The sequence below is a fragment of the Coturnix japonica genome, chromosome 17 (assembly GCF_054131305.1).
Source record: "Coturnix japonica strain WE chromosome 17, WE-NBRP24, whole genome shotgun sequence".
NCBI classification, from domain to species: Eukaryota; Metazoa; Chordata; class Aves; order Galliformes; family Phasianidae; genus Coturnix; species Coturnix japonica.
Window position 1 is genome coordinate 2,895,551 of NC_140679.1, and position 24,243 is coordinate 2,919,793.

The window sequence follows — 24,243 nt, forward strand, 5'->3', positions numbered from 1 at the left end:
GATGAGTGTGTGGCCTTTGAACCATTTCACAACCTTTGGAGAAGGCCTGAAGTCACAGGACAGGATGACAGAATGATGTTCCAAAGCTGTCTTGTCCTCCAACTTCCTGGTGATTTCTATATGGTAATCTGCAAAGCAGGGGTGGAAGAGAAGAAAGGATGAGGACAATTGGAAGAAGAGGAAAGTCTCTTGCGTGTATTCCATTCCAATTAATGTCATGTTCACAATGGTTCTTTGAACCACTCTAAAGATAAAACAAACGATTGTCTATAGGGAATGCCATTGACTACATTTCTATAAAGAAATACTGTATATTATCTACCAAATGCAAGGTCCAGCTCTTGTTCTGTGCTTATTAAATTGCTCCCAATTGTTGAGGCTTTTATTTAAATAAGAGTGAGTTGAAAATATAACAAGTACTTTAGGATGTGAATGGAGACTCTTATGCTGGGGACAACAGCAGATAAAAAGCCTGCAAGTTTCTTTCAGATGAAATCAATGACAAACTGCATCAAATTTAGGTGCTACCAAACTTAACCTTGTCTAGTTAAGAAATACAATTAATTTCACCTGATTTGACTTCTTTGGTATAGCCAAGGACAAAACCTCAGCTCTGTAGATCTGAATAGTAAGCACATCACAGCTATTCAAACAGATCTTTGCACAGTGCAGTGTTTTCAAAGCCTGGATATGTTACCTCTGACAAGCAGATTGGCTGTGGATTTGGATTTGCCAATTGAGAACTGAATGGTGCTTGTCATATCAGTGGTGGTTTTCGGTATGGTCAGCTGGTGGATGGTGCCTTCTTGCTGCATAATCAAGTTTCTGCCAGCCTGTTAGACTTCCCCACGTAGGAATACCACTTGGGAGGTTTCACAGAAGGAATGGATATCTCGCATTCAAATTTGGCTTTTTCAGGCTCAGTCACATAGTCATCACACAGCTCCTTTACTAGATTAATGGATTGCTCTTTAAGAAGGATGGAACAAGAGAAAGCAGAGATTTAGAAGGAATGTAAAAAACCCTTACATTATCACCCCACTTACTCACGTCAGCATTACTGCACATGAACACTACACCTATCAGCTCAGAATGCCTTGAAACATCATTAAAAAATAATAGAAAGAAAAGAATGTTGTTAAGAAGTCAGACAATAAGACTGACAATCTGAAAAGAGCCCAGATCTTCTGATTCCCAGTCCAACATCTAAATCAAACCATGACCTTCCCATCCCAATATCAAACTCCTCGCATTACGAAATGGAAAAGAGGTTCATTGAAACACGGACATTGATAATTACTTTGGTTAAATACAGCAACTTAGCTCTGAACAACAAGTTTTCACCTAGTAAAGGTCTCTGTAGCTCAAATGTAATGACTCTACTTAGGAGAAATTCATTTTCCAGGAAGTTCTTGCCCTTATAATTTTAACAGTGGCAAAGCTGGGGACTGAACTCTTGAGTAGTGTGCTAACTCAAATGTCTCCCTTTTCTTTATCACACTTAACATCATATATATACCCTAACATTGTATATATTAAAAAAAAAACCACAAAACCCTGTGTTCTTTTCAAACAGCAAGAGAAAATGAAGAAAAGGTCAAGCTATGTTTTTTATCCCTCAACGTTCAAACACAAATCTGAAGTCTAAACGTAGAAAATCAACCTCCTAAGAAAATAATCCGTCTTACTTTGCAAAAGTAAATTCCAAAAGAGAAGCTGGATATTTTGTGGGCAGAAAGGCAGGTAGGTAGGAGTTTTTATTTCTGTGAAAGGTCCTGGTGGTGTTTAACTTCCTTGACATTAAAGCAAAGGATGTTAGCTCGTTTATAACATAATTTAATCAAAATCGTCATCAGAAGCATAATTACCTTTAACTGTAAGATGGGCACGAGATTCTACCTTTTCTGCTACAGATTTTATTTCTGCTGCATCCTTGACTTGGACAAGTGTGTAAGTCAGCGAGTAGCTCTTTACTGAAGCAGAGAACCACAGAGTCACTAAGGCTGGAAAGGACCACTAAGGTCATCTAGTCCAGCCACCAACTCATCCCTACCAAACTGTGCTCTTGAGAGCAAACCCACAACTACACTTGGCTTCCTTGAGCAAAGAGCTCTGAGGCACATGGCCAGGCTGAGCATCATCCATCTGGTTTCACAGCATCACTGCCTGTTCTCTCATGTCAATGAAACCACCCATTCCCCCACGTCCACATCCCCACCAAAGTGTAATCTAAACATGGCTTCTACAAGGACTGACCAAATGTGGCCACCGTCACCTTCAAAGTACCTGATACAGAAGGATCACACTCACTGTCAGACAAAACCTCTTTGGAGAGGTGAACTGACTGCCCTGTTCACCCCCACGTTGGAAATAACTGCACTCATTTCCTACCTGCTCCCAGCAGTGTGGGATGGTGGGATAGCATCACACTTCCCACACTAAGCATCCCACCATGTCACTTGTTCCACCTAAACCTCAGTCCCAAAACAAAAGGGGAACTCGCTTCTGAACCCTCTTCACTTCATTTCAGATGTCTTATATGCTTGATCTCCAACCCACCCCCCACTCAGGAGAAAGATCCCCCTCTTACACCCTACCATCTTGCTGCATTCTGATGTTGTCATCAGCCTTCAGCTTGTTGTCATCTTTGTACCACTGGGTCTGAACCTCATCGTGTGAAATCTCACAGACAAAAGATGCACTCCCATATTCATTCACTTCCACATCTTCCAGTGGTTTAACAATCTTGATATCTCCAGCAGTGAAATACTAGAGATATATTTGTCAGGGTATTTCCAGAACTGAGTGCAGCATCTTTTCCTTACACATATTTGCATAGAAAATAAGTAGGATTATGTTTTATTCTAAACCATCATCCATTCCTGAGTCATTTCCCTTTTCAACACAGTCAATGCATTATTGCCCTTGAACTTAAAGATAGACTTACTAGCTACAATGGAGCTCCCTGCAAACAGTTTTCATGGAAACCAGAATCTCATTTATTCTAAAACCTTTCAAGCAAAATTAAGGGTAGAAAAACAATAGAACTGACTGAATCTTTAAGGTCATTTAGTTCCAGTCCCCCTGCTATAGGCAGGGACACCTCCCTCCACACCAACTCTTCTCCTCAGGGTCAAGGCTTCTCTCAAATCATTCTCCTCTAAGCCTGTGCCTGTGCTTGGGATTGCCCTGACCCAGGTGCAGGGCCTTGTACTTGGCCACACTCAAGTTCATGAGGCTGCCAAGGGCCCACCTCTCCAGCCTGTCCAGGTCCCTCTGAGTAGCATCCCTTCCCTCTAGCACATCAACAGCACCGCTCAGCTTGGTGTCATCTGCAAACTTGCTGAGGGTTCATTTGATTCCACTCTCCATGTTGCCTACAAAAATGTTAAATAACACTGGTCCCAACACCACCCTCCATCTGGACACTGAGCTATTGACTGCAGCTCTCGGAGTGTGACCATCCAGACAGTTCCCTATCCTGCAACTGGTCCATCCATCAAAACCATTTTTCTCCAGTTCGGTGACCAGGATGTCATGCAGGATGGGATCAAATGCTCTGCACAAGTCCAAGTAGATGATGTCAGTTGCTCTCCCATTATCCACTGATGCTGTTACTCCATCATGAAAGGCCACCAAGTTTGTCAGGCATGGCTTGACCTTGATGAAGCCATACTGGTTACCACCATCACCTCATCTTTATTTTCCAAACTATGCCAAGGAGAACTAGACAGAACTCTACAATGTCGTGTCACTACAAACCTGTCTGAACCATTGGCTTCTCTGCATGCTCATCACTAGTCTCTCCTTAGCTTGTGTGCCCACAATGTATGGGGAATGTCAGCCACAAATCTTACCTAGGGGACATCTTTGCTTCAAAGTCCCTTGAACATCACACAATCCCTTTTAACTCTCCAGGTCTGCACTTATTTATGTCAGAATCAGACCATATTTCTGTGCTGCTATTTCCCTTTCCTTCTGAAGGGCCTGGATACAACTTGGATTAACCTCAGGAGCAGAGTTCCTGCATAAAACAGCCAGTACTGAAACAGCAACCCAGCCTGGTTGCAGACTGAGAGAGAAAATGAGAGTTCACCGCCTGTGAATAATGAGACTTCTCTTATTACTTTCCCTGGGAAGTAATGCCCACTTTTTTACTTTGACAGAGCTCCTTCCCATTCTAGAAGGGAAAATATCAAGTCAAATCTACATTAGTCCTTCCATCTCTGCACTGGGCAAAGGCAGCCTTCAGATCTATGCTTAATTCACCCAATACCCTAGAATTAATGGAACTGTACTTACTGGAACATATGCTGAAGCTTAAGCACAGTGCAGTGTTTTCAACATGTAGGAATGTCTATAGAACATGCATAAATTCTGGCTGACATATGACAGCTTAAAGCACTGCAGAGGACTGTTAACAAGCCCGTTTGGACATCACCTTGAATAAATGATGTTATCCCCAAGTGAGGGAAGGAACAGCTGAGCACCGGGGAGGTACACAAAGGGCCAGAGCAAATTCTCACACTGTCAGGTGCAAAGAAAACTGAGATTTCACCCTAAAACCCAGTTCACAACAAGGCTACAAAATCCTGGCTGAGAATTTCTGAATGCTCACCAGTTGTTTCCAGCTCGAAGGTCATCTTCTGGCCAGCAGCCTCGCAGATGTATTCTCCAGCATCTTTCTTCTCCAGCTGCTCCACAACCAGACGCCGTGTTTTGTCCACAGATTCCAGTTTGAACTTTCTGGAGGAGGCAAGCAGTCTTCCATCCTTGAACCGTTTTACTCCAGTTGGATCCTGTGCTACTTCACAGCTGAGGGAGGCACTTGCTGCCAGGGCAGCACTCACCTCTTTCTGCACCTTCTCCTGGTTTATAAACACAGGTTTTGGCTCTGAGGGAAGAAAAGAAAAACAGAAGGACTGAAATGAGACCATCTTGCAGCTTTGTATGTACAGGTTGGAACAGGTTTAGGTTACCACTTGTGCCCAAACTAATAGCCTTCATAGAGAATATCAGCTCTTCTGTTGAAACAAAGTGTCAAATCTAGGCAAGAAAGAACCTAGGAACTGAAGGAACCAAGAGGGTCCTTGAACACCAGTCCCATGGTTGCAAGTCACTATGCAAACATATTGAACCCAAAAGAACATCTGACCTGCAGGCAACCAAAACCTGAGTTCCTTTTACTTAAGACCCACTGTGAAACATCAAAACACATAAACATGCGATAGTCAAACCACTGGCTGCCTTTTCATGACCCAGAACAGTACTCCTGGCTTCCTGAACAGACTCCTCATGGCCTCTACCATTGCCACAACTGTGACTGTCAAAGGCACATAGGAAATATGCTCACCAACGCAGTCCTTTGTTCTTTGTGTGTGATTTGCAGATATCTATCTTACTTTGAGCTCCGGGAATAGTCAGCTCTACCAGGTCTCTTACTGTGAGTAGCAGACTCACCTATCCAGATGCAGCCTCCAACATAAAGGCATAGTAAAAAGGCAGTGTACTACTAGGAGAAGTTCCTGCTTCTCCTGCCATGAAAGGCTGCACATACAACATGCACTCCAGCCTCACTGCACATACTTCTCTTAGTCAAATGTTTAGGTGAACAAGAATTACAGTTTGGGATCTCAGGCACAGGAGAGATTTGAATAATATCTTGAATATTGCTTCCACTGTACATATATTACTAATTATTGTTCTACAGACAGACTGAAACAGGTCTTTGTGTCATACTGAAACCAAATACTTTCTACAAACCCAGGCAATCAAGTCTAGGGAAAAAACCTCAGCACAGACTACTGCACTGCATAATAGAAACTAGATTTTACTTTACTGTTCTCTGCTGTATTTCAGACAACACCTGTCTTACCTGTGACATGAATCTTGAAGGTGAGTTTCTGGCCAGCAGCCTCACAGCTGAACTCCCCTGCATCTTTCTGTTCCACCTGGCTCACCACCAGCCGACGCTGTTTGCCCTCTGACTCAGCCTTGAACTTCTTGCTCAAGGTGATCAGTTTCCCCTCCTTTTATCACTTGACGTCCATCTTCTCCTGGGCCACCTCGCAGCTCAGCGTGGCATTTTCTATTGTTGCAGCCTTCACCACCTTCTGTACCTTCTCCTTGTTTGTAAATACAAATTCTGGCTCTGAAAAGAGAGAGATACATTAGTTTGGCCTCTTGAAAGAAGAGCAGGTTTTGGGGAAGGAGTCAGAAAAATGAATCAGTTCTCCCAGTCTGATGCCCCAAGAGAATGATGTGGAGAGAAGTTGTGCAATTTATGGATGCCCCATCCCTGAAAATGTTCAAGTCCAGGCTGGATGGGTGTTAGAGCAACCTAGTCTCAAGGAATGTGTTCCTCTCCAGGACAGAGATTGGAACTGGATGATCCTCAAGCTCCCTTCCAACAAAAGGCATTCTGTGATGCTTCTTGTATGACTCTCATGACACTTTCGTCCCCTGGCTGCCATTTACTTATGTCTTCAAAACATCAACTTATACAAAACATTCCTGTAGTATTCTCTCCCATGCTAAATGAGCCCTTCCAAGACAAAAACACGTTACATAGAGCACACCCCCTAGTGCTTGACACAAAGCCCCTGTTCTGAAACTTCGTGAGACGCAGCTTCATTGCAGAGTTGTTCTAGTGGTACAGGCACGTGGGAATGGCGAAGTACAATCAGAACTTTCTTGTCTATGGCCTCATTCCCACAGCAAAAGGAAATTCCTGAAGATTTTAAAGGATGGAGCTGCCTCACAACTGTATTCAGAATAATTTGTTCAATTTCCTCATCAGAAATTAACCACCCCAAAGTTCAGCTCCAAAAATTTTAAGCATAGCAGGGAAAACTTACAAACTAATGACCGTTTTCTAAAACATTCTAGAATGAAAGGCCAAAATGTGTTCTCTCTCACCTGTGACATGAATCTTGAAGGTGAGTTTCTGGCCAGCAGCCTCGCAGCTGTACTCCCCTGCATCTTTCTTCTCCACCTGGCTCACCACCAGCCGATGCTGTTTGCTGCAGTAATAAAATGGTTATCCCAATGGAATCATAGAACGGTTTGGGTATAGAAGGAAGCTTTAAAGATCATCCTGTCCAACCTCTTGCCGTGGTCAGGGACATCATTCACTAAATGAGGCTGCCCAGGGTCCCCATCCAGCCTGGCCTTGGACACTCCCAATGATGAGTCACCCACAACCTTCACTGGACAATCTGTTCCAGTGTATCACCACCCTCATCATAAAGAACTTTTCTCATGTCCAAACTGAGTCTACCCTCTTCACTTTTGAAACCATTGCCCCTTCTTATGTTGCTATAGACCCTGGTAAAAAGCCTTTTTCCACTTTCTTATCAGACTCTCCTAATAAATAGAACACCTGCCTTCCTCCATTTCTGGAAAGAAAAGCACCAGCTTGAAGCCTTTCTATTTTTAAGCATTTCTTTTGTACCTGCTATAGAGAAGAAAACAAAAGAAAATACGGGAAAACCTTTTTAGTTGCAGGTTTCTTTAATTTAATAGAAACCACCAATGCCACCTTCTAGCATTGTGAGCAAATGCTGTCTCTAAGACTATTTAGGAAGAAGCATTTGCAGGGGTGTGCTTGTGCCCTGAAGATATCTTTAATAACCTTTAATTTCCCCTGTAATTATTGACTTCTCATTTTGCTATCATTGCATCTACTTGAGATCCCCAGGGAAATTCCCCAATTATTTCCAGCCTGTCTTAAGCTGAGGCTATCCAAGTCCTAAGTGTTCATAGCTTCAGAAGGCAAACAGAAAAGCACACGAATTAAACAGAATTTAAGCACCGTCTACATCACTGAATGCTGGGGTTGAATGTGTCAAACCACTTAAATTTCCCCTCCTTCTTTGTTGGGGGGTTCAATACAGTCAAAACAATTTCTCTCACCTGTGACATGAATCTTGAAGGTGAGTTTCTGGCCAGCAGCCTCGCAGCTGTACTCCCCTGCATCTTTCTTCTCCACCTGGCTCACCACCAGCCGACGCTGTTTGCCCTCTGACTCCACCTTGAACTTCTTGCTCAAGGTGATCAGTTTCCCCTCCTTGTACCACTTCACCTCTGTCTTCTCCTGGGCCACCTCGCAGCTCAGCGTGGCATTTTGAGTCAGTACAGCCTTCACCTCCTTTTGTACCTTGTCCTTGTTTGTAAACACGTCTTCTTTCTCTGCAGGGACATCACAACAGTCACACCGTTTTGCTGTAGTCTGCTGCAGAGATTACTCCAGTTCACCATTTTCACTATACTTGCCCTTCACAGGGAGCATTGTGATGCCTCATTAAGACAGGAAAATGCATTCCCCTCTATTTTGCCTTGGGAAATGATAGGCATATCATTTCATTTCATTAATTTTCATATCATATCATATCATATCACAAAGCTAAACATTTCTCAGTCTGATAGCAGATTTGGACATGTGATTTAGAACACCTGCATGCACTGCTGAACCTCCTCCCTTCTCTTTTTTTCTTCTGATGTCTCTCTACATTTCCAGTAAATCAGAAGGGAACGGCCCTCTAGAACAGGTTGCCCAAGGAGACTGTGGATGCTCCATCCCTGCAGGCATTCAAGGCCAGGCTGGATGTGGTTCTGGGCAGCCTGGGCTGCTGCTTGGCAACCCTGCACATAGGAAGAAGGGGGTTGGAACTGGATGAGCACTGTGGGCCTTTGCAACCCAGGCCATTTATGAGTCTGATTAGTGGCATTTTCCACCTAATTGTGTCACTCAAATTTTGTAACCAGATCTCTTCAAACACCTCCCCTTTTCTCACTCCTTGCATGCCTGGTGTGCTCTTGCACTGTAACCCTGCAGACACCAGCTGACTACAAGAGCTGCACAAGTTACCCTCCTTGCCTATGGTTTGTTGCAGTAATTCATTCCTGGATGGAAAAGCACATGTAGAAAAGTGTTGCTATGACACTAGATGACAAAGAAAGTCCTACAGCCAAAATGTTTTGCACCAGAGAGGCTGTCAGTTGATCCTCCAAATGCAAGACACACAAAATGAAGCATTCCTTTATCTCTGGGATTCCAAGCATTTTCTCACCTCTGACTTTCACTTGGAATGTTGCTTTGTCATCTTCTGTTTCACAGCTGTAGCTCCCTTGGTCTTTCAGGGTCACATTTTTGACCATGAGCTTGCAGTGCGTCCCCTGGGAGATGATGGTTGTCCTCTGGTCCTGCTTCACCTCTGTTTGATCTTTCTTCCATACGACAGCTCCGCTTGCAGCTGACACCTCACACACCAGCTCCAGGTCTTCAGAAGGACTGACTGATATTTCTGGAGTCGTTTTGGACTTGCTGACAAAATTAATGGCTTCATCTGAAGAAAAAAAGAGAAAGTGGTTTACATCCTGACTCAGGCTTATTCAGCACAGCATTAAGATACAGTTAGAACTGATTGTAATGTCTCTGCTCATTACATCTGGGGGATCGAGTTTCACCTCTGGAGGTACTCACATACAAACGTGTGCTTGATTCTCCTGTGTAAGGAAAGAGTAAGTTCTATGCAGACAGTTCTTATTTCTTTTAATCAATTCTGTATTCTGCACATGTTCTTCTGAAGCTAAAATGAAGGCAGCTAAGTAACGTGTTTGCAATACATGAACAAACCAATTCAACAGCTTGTCTCTAAGCTAACAAGCAGCGTTTGATGAGCACATCAGTATTTCATGCCCTTCATTCCATCCAGACAGAACCTGGCTGAGGAGCAAGCTGATGGCTGCCAGCTACAGGCAGACCTAGCTTAGTCTTTTATTTCTTAGAGCAACAACTGTTGCTTTCAGTCACTGAATATACCAAGGCCAATTACTATGCCAGGCACAATTATGGCATCAGTGAACAAATAATGCCTTAAAAATTGTAATAGACAGGAGACATCTATTCTTTTATAACTAGGTGACCAAAGAATAACAGTCCTTCTAGAGTCAAGCTGTTAAGAACTAATAGCATCAATCAATATCACATAGATAGATTACTTCCCTGCCCTAAGACCATCTTGCGACCATTTGGTGCTCCTAATTAAGCCCTCTTGATGACTTTTTTGTCTGAGCCATGTGACATTTTGTGATAGGAGTTACTGCTAGTGTTCCCTTAACCCAACACCAAAGTAGGAGGTATCCATTCTCAGGGAATCATGCAGGCTTCCTCTGTATTTGATGCTCAGAGACAGCCCCAGAACTTTTTAAATCTTAGCTTAGCTCTCATCCGATAAAGTTCATCAAACAGTGCAACTTGTCCTTTGGGGATGCCTTTGTTCTGCATCAACCAGTTCCAACGGAGTCTTCTTGGCTTGTTTTAGATCAGTTTTTCAACAGATAAAGCCAGGGTCTTTGAATTATCATCTCTGCTGAGTTTTTAGCTAGCTGATGGTGAGCATCATGGTGGTGATGGGTGAGCAGTCGGACTAGAGGGTCTTAATCAACCTTAAGGATCCTGTGATCAGAGGAACGTGAATGTGCTGTTAAAGGTCACAAGCACTGCACTGCAGCATGAGCATACACAGCGAAAGGCTTTCAGTAGAGCTTCAGTTCATAAATGAGGACTGGGTTATGGAAAATTGGCTCAAGATATAAAACAGAAAACAGATCTTAACGCCAGGTTCTGTGAATGCAACCAGCTGAATTTCACAGATATTGAATTTCAATGACAATTTCTTGTGTTATTTTACCCTCCAGCTCCACCCTGAACAGGAACATGTCAGTGACAAGCATTACTCCTCCAGGCTTGACCTGACAGTGTTTTACTTGCACTATGAGCTAATGGCTGTGCTTACAGCACCTCAGGGAGACACCTCAGAGATCACAATGTCCTTCGGGTATAGCAGGAGACACTCAACTCTCCAAATGTGGAGTTTAATTTGTCCAAAGAGGAGACAGGATTCCCATGCTAATAACTTAGGACCATTTCAGTCATAGGTTTAAAGATGATGTAAGTGCTGAGGCAATACATGAACTAGAAGAATGAAGCCCAGATGTCAGGGCTCAAGTCGTGACTCTCGCCCCAGCTGGAGCTAAGGCTGTCTTGAATTCATCACAACACAGTTACATTATTTGCTCATACTGTGGATTTGCATAGGGACAACAGGAAGGTCAGAATTGCTTCAATAGAGCTATGCAATCTTTGTCCTAAATACTGGAAACCCACAGCGTTGGACAAATAAAATGAATTAAGTCTGAAGTGCTTTACATGGATTGTGATCCTATGTTTGCCTCACAAACTTACCTGAGACTTTCCAATCAAAAATCAGAGTGTCATCTCCAATTGTGTAGATGTATGTTCCCTCGTCTTCTTTCGTTACAGCTGAAGCCACAAGCTTATGCAGTTTCCCTTTATCTTCCATTGTGAATTTCTTACTGGTCGTGATTTCTTTGCCATTTTTGTACCACTTCACCATGACATTGGCTTCAGAGGTCTCAGAAACAAATTCAGCTTGTTTTCCAGCAACGGCCCTGATTACTCCTCCAGTTGTCTCTTTGATTACGAAGTTTGCCAGTGCTGAAACAAAATATGAAGACACAAAATACATATGATGGTAAAGAACTGCAGGGACATTGGTGACCATGAGGCATTCATTTATCATAAGATCAAACGTGCACGTTTAATCCTAGTTCTAATTGCTAGATTCTAATTCAGAAGCTGGCAAATTGGCAGCTTTTATAAACCACGTACCAGATTACCTTATCTCCACAAGTTGAAGGACATACACTGTACAGGGGACAGAGCCAAAGGAAGAAGCCCAAGGCTTCAAGAAAATGTCTAAAATAGGAAAACTGAGGAAAGAATTGGAACAAGCAAACTAGAAGGAAATCAATGGAGGGGGTATCTATTACTGCACTGTAACCCCCTGGCAAACAAATCGAGCCTAAAAGATAGAGATATCACTTAGGACTGAAAAGAAAAACAGAATTCCTTTATGGAAATTAATTGGAGTGCAAAAGTTAGATGATAAAACTGGCCCCTATTAACACACAGTGGAATAATTGACTTCAAAGATTCAAAATCTCACCACTGTCTTAGCCAAAAGTTTAAGCCTAAGTCCATGGTCCTATTTTACTGAGGGTAATTGAGCTTGTTTTCCAACTTCTTGTTAACATATCATTTTAAAACAGCGCACACAACTGAGTTGGGTCTGTTGAGACAGCGCAGTCAGAGCTGCTAAAATCAAAGTCTGGATTATGCATGCATTTGTTCTGCAGTTCCAAGAACACACATGTATAATACAAATTCAACAACGTTCTACAGAATGCCTGTATTTAGGAGCTCGAGAGCCAGCTGATGGACACTGGGATGACTGAGATCCTGTCAATACATTTAACTCCATCCTATCATACAGTCAAATTTCATTCATTTTTTCAGGAACTGTCTCTTATCATTGTAGTCCCGTCACCACTGCTGGATGTGAGCCCAACCACACAAAAGCAGCTGCTGGTTTTCACTGCAGATACTGCAGTAAGGAGAAACAGCCTCCAGACTGGACCAGCTGAGCGTGGCCCTACCAGGATTTGCTCCAAAGGTCTTATTACCAGTAGTGCTTCCTGATGAAATACATGGGGATCCTCCTTTGATTCCAACCCCAACCCACCCCACCATGCCCCCTGATAACATCCATCAGGGCCACATCTCGACAGCTCCTGAACACCTCCAGGGATCCCACCACCTCCCTGGGCAGCCTGTGCCAGTTAATTCTGTGGGCAGACCTGCCAGTATGAAATATTATGCTAACATGACAAAGAGAGAGAAGAAAAGCAAAATTAAGACTAGCTGACAAGCCTTGGCAGGAAGTTCTGCTCTCCATCAATTTAGTCCCTGTGACTCTTCACAGGTGTTTTCTACATTTTGGATCACTGCTACAAAAAGAGCTGTTGACATCATCTCTTGTGGCCACCCTGACAGAAGAGCAGGAAGGCTGGGATGCTCTTTTTCCTATCTTTCCCTTCATTTCCTCTATATCTTAGGGACGAATCACAGCACAGAACACAGAAATCAAATGGCTCTACAAAGCAGATTGGCCAGTTCAAGTCAAAACAGCCACTGAAAACACCCCAGATGCTGTCTGACAACAGCTGGACTGTCGGGGAGTCAGGTGAATGCAGTCTGCTGGCCCTGGGCAGGAAGAGGACAGCCCAGAATATCACATACCTTTCAGTGAAAGCTGATAGAGCATTTTATCCCCCTCACAGATGCACTGATAACTTGCAGCATCATCCATTGAGTCGTTGTGAATTTTCAGGGTGTGTTTTTTCCCCACAATGTGCAGTTCCTATTTTTCACTGGCCTTGAGCTCCTTCCCATCCTTCATCCACTCCACAGTAGCGCCTGTGTCTGAAAGCTCAGCCTGCAGTTTGGCTTCCTCACGCAGCCGAGCGGAGATCTTTTCTACATCTTTGCTCTTATTGGTAAATCTCACTGCAGCACCTGTCAGGAGCAAAGGCCTCGTTATTTCAATTTATATCAGGCTAACGTGGTCAATGTTTGCTGCAAGATCTCTGAAAAAGTATCACCTTCTGTTCCTGCACTCATCATTGTGTCAGTGCTGAGCAATTCAAGATATTTCATTTGGTCTTCTTGCCGGATTTACTAAGTAAAAATCAACCAAACATCTCCTTCTACTGATTAATAATGCTCTAAACATGCTTCTGCAGAGGTTTCCACCCAATGACAAACAGGTCCTCCCATCATGAATGTTTATTTGTTCTACTTTGTCATGCAAAGCTGATTGATAGAGATACTATTGGAACGATTGCTCCCCTACTTCTAACCCATTCCAGCACAATCAGAAAAGCTGTCTGAACCTGGAGCTGAAAATACTGCTCTATGGTGATGCAGTGGTAAACCTGCTGACTGAATGCACTGGCCAATAGCTGTGAACTGCAGACATTCATCAGCTGGCATGAAGCAATCTGGTTCAGATACCAAGCAGCTGGGTAGACTGGCTTACCCTACACTCAGTGCTATCATGTTTAGGTCATTACCAGGACTCATGTCAGTCCATGGGATGCAATTTCAGGTATTTGGTACAGTCAGTGAATGCCTGCAGCCCCAGTTCTAATCATCAGATCACAGCAACTATGCCTTGACTGTAAGAGGAAAGGAGAAGGATCAAAGCAAATACCTCTCACTCTCATCTTGCTGCTGACATCAACATTTTGGGCAACAAATTTCACTTCTGCTCCATCATCGTTCTTGGTGACGTTCTTTATGATTAGGCTGTGAGTAGTTTGGGTTCTCTTGATGATCCAGGTCTTGCTTTCCTGTAAGACTTTACCACTGAGGTACCAAGTGCCGCAACACGTTGTTGTAAGGTCAATAGTAAACATGGCATCCCCTCCAGGTACAGCTTCACCAGTTGTTAGGGGGGATTTCACAACCAGGACTGGTTCTGAGGAAGAACAACATGGATGTCTTAATGCTCTTTAGATGCAAGTCTGGTATCTCAATTAGAAATGGAAGATTAAATCATAGGGACATTTCTACTTCTCCCTCTGCATGAGTGCTGGAAGAAGCACTTCTATGCTTAAGATCTGTTACAGAAAGTTCTGCCTCTTGCACATGTGAGATATCAAAAGATAAGGATATTCATGTCTCTGTCACAGAAACAGAACTTGTATCACTTCAGTGGTAGCTGGAGGTTGATAGGAGATAGGAGAACTAGGAATAAAGGAAAGCCTTTGGTGTGTTAATGCACTACTATCCTTAAAGTCAAAGGAAACATCTTTAGGGAACTAACACAGCTGCTCATGGGGTTTTTGTGCTTACCAAGGTGCACGCTCCCTGGGAATTCCTGAGACGGGCTCTGTCCATGCGCATTGACTGCAGACACTTGGAACTGATCATCAGCCTCTGCAGACAGATTTACAGCCCCTGCACAGCTCTATATAACAGTCTTATAGAACTACCTCTAGTAGAAGCAATCTCCACACAGAGATCCTTTCCCAGCACACTCCGACACGGGGGGGGGCAAAACGGGGAGGGGGCCACATACACACACAGCACCAGGGGGGGGCCGTAACTGACCCCCACCCATCCTTTAAAGGGGTGGGTGGTCCGTTTTAATAGGGGGGGGGCCGAGACCACCTTCACCCCCCCCCCATCCTTTAAAAGGGGGATGTCCATTTTGGTGGGGGGGGGCAGTGACAATCCCCCCCCCACCCCATCGTTTAAAGGAGGGGGGGTCCGAGACCACCCCCCACACCCCATCTTTTAAGTGGGGGGGTCAGGGGCTCATGGGGGGCAGCACAACGTGCACAACATTGGGGGGGGGGGGGCTTTAAAAGGGGGGGTTACAAAAAGCATAGCTCTCAACTATAGATGGGATTGGGGGGGGCTCAATCGATGGGGGGGGCCCCTTCATGCAGGGGGGGCACAGCGTAAGGCAGTGGCTTTGAGGGGGGGGGTTGGGGCTGTTTGGCCTTTGGGGGGGTTATTGTGTGCCCCACCCCCACCCCCCCCACACACAATGGGGTGTTAATGTGGGGGGGGGCTTAGATTAGTTGCGTTCCCTATAGCGCTGCCCCCCCCCCGTCATTAACCCCCCCCGCTTTAACCTTACGGCTGAGCCCCCCCCCCCGACAGTTCCCCATTCATCTTGATGGGAGGGGGGGGGTTTGTCACACGACCCCGGCGCGGCTTACGGCACATCGTCGACCCCACCCCCACCCCCACCCCCCATAACCCCACCCGGGAAGGGAGGGGTGCGATGTGGTGAGTGGGGGGTTTCCGGGGTTGGGGGGGGGTGGGCAAAGCGCAATATGGTGGGGTGGGCACAAATTGGGGGGGGGGTCTTTAACTGGAGGGCAGCGGCTGCACAAAGAGCCCGCGGGGGTCGGAGAGCAGCACTTTGGCTGAGGGGGGGGGGGGGGGGTTCCACGGGGTCCGGGGGTAATGCTGCCCCACCCCCTCCCCCACCCCCCACTGCCGACCCCCCCCCGCGTTGCCCCCCCGCCCCAACGTCAGCTCCTGCGGCAGCTCCTCGTCGCTCTCCTCCTCCTCTTCCTCGTCTGGGGGGTCAATATGTGGGGGGGGGGGTCCCATCGGGCAGCGGCAGCTCCGCCGGCTCCGATTGGCTGAGCCGCAGTGCGCGGGAGCGGCTGTTGTGTGCCGGTCGGTGGAGGGGCGGCTCTTCATGGAGCTGCCCCGCAGCCAACAACAGCCTGAATGAGATCCTGAGTCCCAGACGCTGGAGGATGAGCTGGGAAAGAGCAGAGGCTCCCCACAGAAGGGCAAATCACGTCTGATAACGTGAGTGTGGAGCACAGCCAGCCCCTTCCTCACATGTGTGGGGCTTCCACGTTCCTCTGTGCCCATTGCAATGTGCCACCCCAATCCTGCTGCCCAGCCAGGAGTGGATGGGATGAGCAGGTTGGGATGCACAGAGCAGTGCTCAGACATTGCTGGGACATTTGTGCACTGCTGTTGAGCTTCCCTTTGTGCAGCAGGGGAGAGGATGGAGGTTTACAGGTGGATGGTTGTTATTTCTATGGCATTGCACAGGTGGTAGAACCATGTCCATTCCCAAACTTATTCCAGGGCATGCGGGAATTTGTGCAGTTGTAGTTCCTGAATTGTGCTATTTAAAATCCTCCTGTAAATGGGGATGTTTTGTAATGCCTGCTGGGGCTGCAGGCAGCATTGCCTTCCTCCTTAGGGGGCAGGTTTAATCACAAACCTCCCTATTTCCTATCACAAACGTCCTACAAACCATGTCTGGGCATTGCTGTCTCGGCCTGGATCTCAGCTCCTGAGACTGTCAGATGTGAAGCAGCAGCAGCTGGGACAGGGCTGGCTCTGTGTGCCCTCTGTGGGTCTGTGGGCACAGAGTGGGGCAGAGGGATGACTGTGAGAGGGAGGAATTGCCCAGCCACTAGAAAGAGGAAATCAGCTGAAAAGGGGAGATTTGAGAAGCACTGAGGCTGTGGCTGCTTTGACAGTAAGAAGAAACCAAGCTGTCACTGTGCAGATGGGAACTCCAGTAGGAGAGCTGTGGTGGCTTTACAGATGGCAGACAGCAGCTGGAGTGTAGAGCCAAGGGTAGGGGGGGGATCTTCCTCTTAGCAATGCCATGCAAAGAATGATGCAGACTCCTGCAGGGTCGGCTTTGCTGTGTGACCCTGGGTGGAAGCAGCTGGAAGGTCTCAGCCCTTCTGCGTTATCCCAGGAGCTGGGGCAGTGCTCGGTCTCATCCCACCTCTGCTAATAGCAAATGCAGAATCCCTTATCTGAGTGCCCTTTTCTCTCATGTAGAGTCACCAACCCTGGGAAGTTCACAAAAAGTTTGGGTGTTGTGTTGAGGGATGTGATTTAACTGGGAAGTATTGGTGATGGTTGGACTGGATGATCATAAGATCATCCAGATCATAAGATCTGAGATCGTAAGATCATAAGATCATCCAGGTCTTTTCCAACCTTGAAAATTCTATGGAGTTGTAGCAGATTGTGAGGGTGTAGGTGTGTATATGTACACAGATGGGAATATCCGTATGGAAAAGATAGATCCATGTGTGTTCTGGGCTGCACTGAAAAAGGGGTGGCCAGCAGGAGAGGGAGGTGATTGTCCCCTCCTGCTCAGCTCTTGTGAGGCCATATTTGCAGCACTGTGTCCAGGCCTGGGAAGGATGTGGAGCTGTTGGGGGGGGTCCAGAGGAGGGCCACTGTGATGATCAGAGGGCTGGAGCAGCTCTCCTATGAGGAAAGGTGGAGGGATCTGGGCTTGTATAGCCTGGAGAATGGAAGGCTGTGGGGAGACCTCATTGTGGCCTTTGAGTACTTGAAGGGAGCGTATAAACAGGAGGGGGAATGGCTGTTTATGAGGGTGGATAATGATAGGACAAGGGGGAATGGTTTAAAACTGAGACTGGGGAGGTATAGGTTGGATCTTAGGTAGATGTTTTTTGCTCAGAGGGTTGTGACGCACTGGAACAGGTTGCCCAAGGAGGCTGTGGATGCCCCATTCAAGGCCTGCAGGCATTCAAGGCCAGGTTGGATGGGCTCTGTCCATGAGCATTGACTGCAGACACTTGGAACTGATCATCACCCTCTGCAGACAGATTTACAGCCTCTGCACAGCTCTATATAAGTCTTACAGAACTACCTCTAGTAGAAGCAATCTCCACACAGAGATCCTTTCCCAGCGCCCCTTTGTGACGTCATAATGCCCCTTTGTGACATCATAACACCCCTTTGTGACATCATAATGCACCTTTCTGACGTCATAATGCCCCTTTCTGACATCATAATGACCCATTGTGATGTCTTAATGCCCCTTTGTGACGTCATAATGCCCTTTGTGATGTAATAATGCCATTTGAGACGTCATAAGGCTCCTTTGTGATGTCATAATGCCCCTTTGTGACGTGATAATGCCTTTTTGTGACGTCATAATGCCCTTTGTGACGTCTTAATTCCCCTTTGTGATGTCTTAATGCTCTTTTGTGATGTCACAATAACCCTTTGTGATGTCATAATGCCCCTTTGTGACACCATGATGCCCCTTTGTGATGTCACAATGTCCCTTTGTGATGCCATAACACCCCTTTGTGACGTCATAATGCCCCTTTCTGACGTCATAATGACCCCTTTTGACGTCATAATTCCCCTTTGTGATGTCATAATGCTTCTTTGTGATGTCATAATGCTACTTTGTGACATCATAACACCCTTTGTGACATCATAACGCCCTTTGTGACATCATAATGCCCTTTGAGACATCATAATGCTCCTTTGTGATGTCATAATGCTCCTTTGTGATTCATAATGCCCTTTGTGATGTCATAATGCCCTTTCTGACGTCATAATGCCCTTTCTGACGTCATAATGCTTCTTTGTGAGGTATCTGTGGTGCCATTGATAATGAAGTGTGATGAACTGGAAGGCTTTCAGTAGAATTGCAGCCCTAACATAAACAATGACTTGAACTCTGGAATTCTGTGTAAAATCATTAGCTAGCTTGTGGTCCGGGTCTTCAAACCAAAGGCTGTGAGGTGCTGCTCTTGTTGACACAGGCTGTGAAAGATGACTTGAGCTCTAAGAGTAATTTCCCTTCTGCTCTTTATATGAACGTCAAATCCACAATTAGAATATTAAGAAGATAATATAAAAGTTTGTGCTGCTGGACTGAGGACTTCCATTAGCTGTTAGCCATAGTTTGGAACTTGCAAAGCAATCATATTGGAGACTTGCTGGGCAACCTGCTCCAGTGTCTCACCACACCCACAGTAAAGCATTTCTTCCTAATATCCAATCCTAATCTACCTTCTTCCCATGTAAAGCCATTTCCCCTCATTCTGTTGCTACCTGCCCTTATGAAAAGTCCCTCCCCAGCCTTCCCTGTAGGCCCTCTTCAGATACTGGAAGGCCACTCTAAGGTCTCCTTGGAGTCTTCTCCAGGCTGAAGAGCCCCATCTCTCTCAGCCTGTGCACATAGTAGAGGTGCTTTCAGCCCTCTCTGATCACCTTCATGGCCCTCCTCTGGACCTGCCTGAACATCTCCAAGTCCTTCTTGTGTTGAGGGCTCCAGAACTGCGTGCAGTGCTCCAGATGGGGTTTCAATGAGAGGAGTGTGGAGGGGCAGCACCACCTCCCTAGACCTGCTGGTCATGCTTCTGTGCTTTAAGCTTATGCTTTAAGGTCCTATATGCTTTAAGGTTTAGATAGTGCAGTCGCCTCACCTCTTCAGGTTTATCTGTGAAGGTCCCTTCCAAGTGAACCGTGCTGATCCAGTCAGTTCGGACTGCTCATTAAAATGTTTTAGTAAGTTGGGCTGGTCCTACGAAGCAGTATGACTGCAGTAAGCAGTGTACATGGTGCGCTGTGAGTACTGCACACATTCCTCTTGGCAGCTTGTGGAACAGAAACTGTGCATTGTTTGGATTGTGTAAGTATTCCTGTTGGTCTCTTGTGATGCTTACCTTCTTAGAGCACCTTTCCTCGTTTGGCTCTACATATTTTGGTACCTTACTTGTTCTGTTTGGCTTAGCAGGGAAGGTCTTCTGAAGCATCCTCAGTCTTGGTCTGGGCAGCATACTTAGAAATGACATGGACGTTACATGAGTGGGTGGTCAAAGGGGGGAAGAACTCACCTTTCTGATCTGTTTCCTTTTAGAACACAGTCCTGGAGAGGATTTGCTTTCCTTGTTTCCTGGAGACTTGGATTCTTAGATGGTTTTGACTGCAGCTATTTCTGATGTTAATTCCTTTTTCTGTACTTTAGTAGCCAAGTGCAAGTGGAGTGCTTTGGGAATTGTCTGAAGTTGCCAGGTTGCGTGTGATCACATATGTAACGTGGAGTTATGTGTGGTGCCAGTGATAATTAAGTGTGATGAACTTGAAGGCTTTCAGTACAATTTCAGCCCTAATGTAAACAGTGACTTGAACTCTGGAATTCTGTGTAAAATCATTAGCTAGCTTGTGGTCCGGGTCTTGAAACCAAAGGCTATGAGGTGCTGCTCTTGTTGACGCAGGCTGTGAAAGATGACTTGAGCTCTAAGAGTAATTTCCCTTCTGCTCTTGATATGAACGTCATATCAACAATTAGAATATTAAGAACATAATATAAAAGTTGTTGCTGCTGGCCTGTGGACTTCCATTAGCTGTTAGCCATAGTTTGGAACTTGCAAACCAATCTTATTTAGACTTTAGTGATGAAATCTTCTGATGAAATCTTCCTTCTAATTCTGCAAAAGAATCTCGATGGAACATTTCTGTCTGAAAAGGCTCTGGCATATGTGCCAGACTGCAGCCATGTGCCAGATGCGTTTGGATCCATGGAATTTTCTGATGTAGCTTCAGTGTTTGAAGAATCTCCACTCGATCTAAATACTCAGAAAACAAAGCAGGTGTGTGAAGATGTACAGCTAGTTTCTTACAGAAAAAATACAGCTCTTAATCTAGAAATCTGCTTCTCATTGTATCTAGTGCTTACTCCATATTTAAGTATCTAGTGGACCTTGACCAAAGGAAGATAAAGATAGAGCAAAGAAGTATGTTAAGCATAAATTTTGTTGCCTTCTACCTGTAGGCCATGGTTGGTTTGACGTGATCCCTAACTCCAGTGTTTGGTTTGCACAGAAACAGCAAGCAAGGGAACAAGTAAAGGAGTCAGTGAGGATTTTAAAACACAATGGGAAGAGATAAGGCACAGTTAATAAGATTCTGGAGTTAGGCTGGAGGTAGGCAGAGGTTGAAAGGTACCGAAAGAAATTCAATCTTACTGTGTTGGACAAAAAAATCCACTGTGATATTATTCAAATTTTTAACTAAACCAAGTGATAATTCATATTTATGTTTAGATAAGCTGGTGAGGGTTAATCCTCAATGGAGAATTGAGATGAACAAATCAAAAAATGGCGTTTGACAGTCTATAAGAAACGAACTTATTCTAGGAGAGAATCAGAGTTTTCAACTGTTTCGTTCAATAGCCAAATAATGTATGATATTTTTATAAGCATTGTGTCTGACCTTCTCAGCTGTTAGAATTTCTTTGACAGTAACTTCTCCGGCTGTGATCAGAAAACCTTTTGTTCCGTCTCTGGCACCATTCGAGGCATGATACTCAACTGGGTGATATGGAATTCACACTGTCAACTCCAGTGACAAGAAAAGTGGCATCTAAGCAGCGTGCAAACACAGAGAATGTTGATGCAGAGTCAGCGTTAAGAAATGAGCTGCCCTTTGCACTTCCTGCTCCTGCTCTTTTCAAAGAGTCAGACAGAGAAGCAAGTAGAAGGCATATCCTTTCAGGCGCCTACTTCCAAAGGTATGTTGTATCTAACAAATGGAAACCTAGAACATGTGTAGCTTAGGAATTTTTTACTTTAAATATGAATGCAATCCTTGTAGGTCCTGATATTCTGAAAGATTTCTGTGTGGGTTTTATTTGGTCACAGCACATACAGCCACCAGCCTGTACATCTAACAGTGCACTGCAAGCAGTTTAACCATCTATCAGGGCACGGTACTCGTCTATTAATGATAGAAGTTCTCGCAGTTTCACAAGGATCCTGCCTTGAGATGCATTCAGATAATGAAACAAGTGCTGTGCTCCTAAATCTAGCATGTGCTTCTACTTCCCATCGAGATCTAGTAGATAATTTCTTTAACATTGATGATGAGGGTTTTGTTTTTATTTTTTTCTGGTCTATTATTTTGAGTGAAAGAAAAGGGTATGCTTTTATTTAAGCTTTTGATTGCAACATGCTTCTATATTAAATGTAACCTACTGAATTCCTCATGATAGCATACGAGTACTTGTGTGTATCTGTTCTCCCTAACAGAGTAAGAAGAGACTCAGTGAACCTGGACAGTGTTACCCAGGGTTGTGAGAACAGCTGAATGATTGTTGAGAGCTGGTCAACTCGTGAGCCTGAGACCTGGGATCCTCCATCCTAGGGTGGAACTTTACTGGAGCACGTGGGTGCCACAGCAACAAAAGGACTGTGTACAATAGACTGAGAGTTTGCAGAGTTTCTTGGTTGACAGAAAGCACAACTAACTCAGCAGCAAGTGACATATTTGGGATAGGAGATGACAGCTGGACTTTGAACCTTAAGGACTGCCAAGAAAGAAGCCATCTGCTCAACCCCTGAGCTGCAAACTGCCAAGGAACTCCATACGTTGCCAGGAATGACAGGAGGGTGCCGACCATGGATACACAGCTACGGACTGATGGTAAACTTCAAACAGCTTGAAGTGAGTAAGGGATATCCAGGGTGCACTGGTGCTCAATATTCAGGAAGCCTATAAATCTACAGTGGGCCAAAGAATACCAGTTTTAATATCTCATGCAGTGTTTACTGTATTGGAGGCAAAAGGGGGACATTGGCTCTCACCCCAAAGATTCCCGAAATACCAGGCCATCCTGGTGGAGCAGGGTGATATAGAAATAATTGTAACTACTATTGCCAGCCCAGTATCTTTCCTTAGCGGAACTCCCCTGGTGGAGAACCAGGATGACATGACTGCTTTGAAACAACTGAAGCTGCACATTGCAGCCGGTCGGTCGGAGCTGAAGGACGAACCCTTAGAAGATGCAGAAGACGCCTGGTTTACCAGCAGCTGCAGTTTTGTGAGACAAGGAGGCTGTAAGGCAGGACATGCAGTAACTGCTACTGAGCAGGGAATGGAAGCACAACCATCAGCCGTGGGGACTACCCCTCAGAAGGCTGAAATAACTGCCTTGACGAGAGCCTTAATGATATGGACGGATGCTAACTATGTGTTTGGGGTGTCACACGCTCATAGTACCATCTGAAAAGAGCAAGTATTGCTCACACACAAGGAAAAGAGCGTGATGTAAATCTACCAAGGGTAGAGTTTGATTTTGAGTTGGATTTTCTGGGCTTTGAGACACGTCTTCCAGATGCACACTGTGTTATTTCTGATGTGTTGACCTGTTGAGGTCCAGCCTTAAATGAGGATTCAAGTAATACCATAGCAGGAATGGTTTAGATTGGAATTGGAATGCAGAAGGTTGGAGCCCGCAGGAGCAGGGAATCAATCATCTCCCTATGCTTGGCACTGGTGTGTCCTCACCTTGAGTTTTGTGTTCAGTTCTTGGCCCCTCACTGCAAGAAGGACACTGAAATCCTGAGATGTGTCCAAAGAAGAACACTGAAGGTATGAGGTATCTAGAGCACAAGTCTCTTTGCAAGCACTATCTTAGAGGCAGCCTTGATTTCTCCTGCCCCAAGCTTTGTGCCACAAGAGCTCTCCTGCTTCTCGCTGTGATGTGAGACCATATGGAAGGCTCTGCAGAGGTCCTTCCTTTTCTTGACTGTATTTTGTGTGGCTTTGGACTTGTTTTCGTCTTTCCCAAAGCCCTCTGCCCAATTCTGTGTCCTTCTCTGCAGCCTTGAATTCGATTCAGAGCAGGTTCCCGAGCTCAGTGTCTGAGACATTCACAGCGTGAGCTCCCTGTGCAAGATGTATTTCAGGGAGCTCCCGAGCCCTCTGCTGACTAAGCATCTCTATGCCAAATTCTCGGTAAGCTCAGGGCAGTGTCTTGGAAATGACACGTACCTGTTCCCTGGGCGTCCTGGCTAGTGGTTGCAGCATTGCCCCAGCTCTGAGGTCTTCTTTCTGTTAGCCCCATGAGGCATGTCTTTGCCACATCCTGCCTCTCACTTGATGGCACTTGTGGTGGTGCCAGGAGGTGCTTATTTAAGCTATTCACAATGGTTGTGAGAATTCCCTTTCCTTTGCTGTTCCCCTGCTATTGATAGTAT

General features: G+C 45.3%; 1 protein-coding gene across 1 annotated transcript in view; it reads left to right on the forward strand.

Moving 5' to 3' along the window:
• Positions 1-24,243, forward strand: part of LOC146758031 (rho GTPase-activating protein 32-like) — a 106,164-nt gene that overhangs the window by 77,918 nt on the left and 4,003 nt on the right. The gene's annotated exons all lie outside the window — the stretch shown is intronic.